Here is a 948-nt window from a genome sequence, read left to right as displayed (position 1 = left end):
AATTACAAAAACAGCCATGCCTGCTTAGAAGGCATGTAGAAAAAACAGCAAAACATGGAACACAAAAGGAACAAGTCACAGAGAAATAATTGCAATTAAGATATGTGTCTGCTTGCATTGAAATGGCTTAAGTCAAAAATATTTCAAAAATCTTTATTTTTTGCATGCTTCTTTTAGTGATTATTATGCATTCTAAAGCTGAGAACCACTGGTTTAGAGTAAGGTAGAATGGAAGGAGCAGGCAAAGGAGATAGAGGCTGGGGGATAGGAGCATTCATTCTGCTGCTGTGGGGGCCAGTAAGAGAACAGCAGTTAATGGCCACTGAATTCAACCACACAGAAGTTATTGGTGACAAGTTATTGGCCAAAGATCAGTGTCAGTGGGATGGGAGTACAGGGGCTTGCATAGACACCACTGTGGAGAGAAGAGGAAGATAATGCTGGATTGTAGCTTTTTTTTTTTTTTTTTTGAGTTGGAGTCTCACTCTGTCGCCCAGACTGGAGTGCAGTGGCCACTCCCAGTCACTGTAGCCTCGACCTTATGGCATTAAGGCATTTGGGGGAGTAGGCTGAGCACACATGTGACTAGCTGTATGCCAACACCACCTGGTGTATCTATGGGTGAACATGCACTCTCAGGAACACTAACAGAAGACAGGTTGAGGTATTTTCTCCATCCGTCCCATCTCCACCTCCTTCAGATACGATCATGCTGTCAGGTCCTTCTTCCAGGTTCCAAGGTCTCTCTAGCCTCCCTTAACACTATCCCCTGCCTCTGTCCCTTCAGGTCGGGTGGTGGTATAAGATTCCCTTTGCTACTAACCGCTGGAGAGTTGGCATGTGCTCTTTAATCTGCCCACACCTCTGTAAATAAATCCTTTCCTCCTCCTCCTCCTGTGTAAATAAATCCTTTCCTCCTCCTCCTCCTCCTCCTCCTCCTCCTCCTCC

The sequence above is a fragment of the Carlito syrichta genome, unplaced genomic scaffold, assembly GCF_000164805.1.
Source record: "Carlito syrichta isolate Samal-C Ts95f unplaced genomic scaffold, Tarsius_syrichta-2.0.1 Scaffold308138, whole genome shotgun sequence".
Classification (NCBI taxonomy): Eukaryota; Metazoa; Chordata; class Mammalia; order Primates; family Tarsiidae; genus Carlito; species Carlito syrichta.
Note: the sequence above shows the minus strand (reverse complement) of the source record.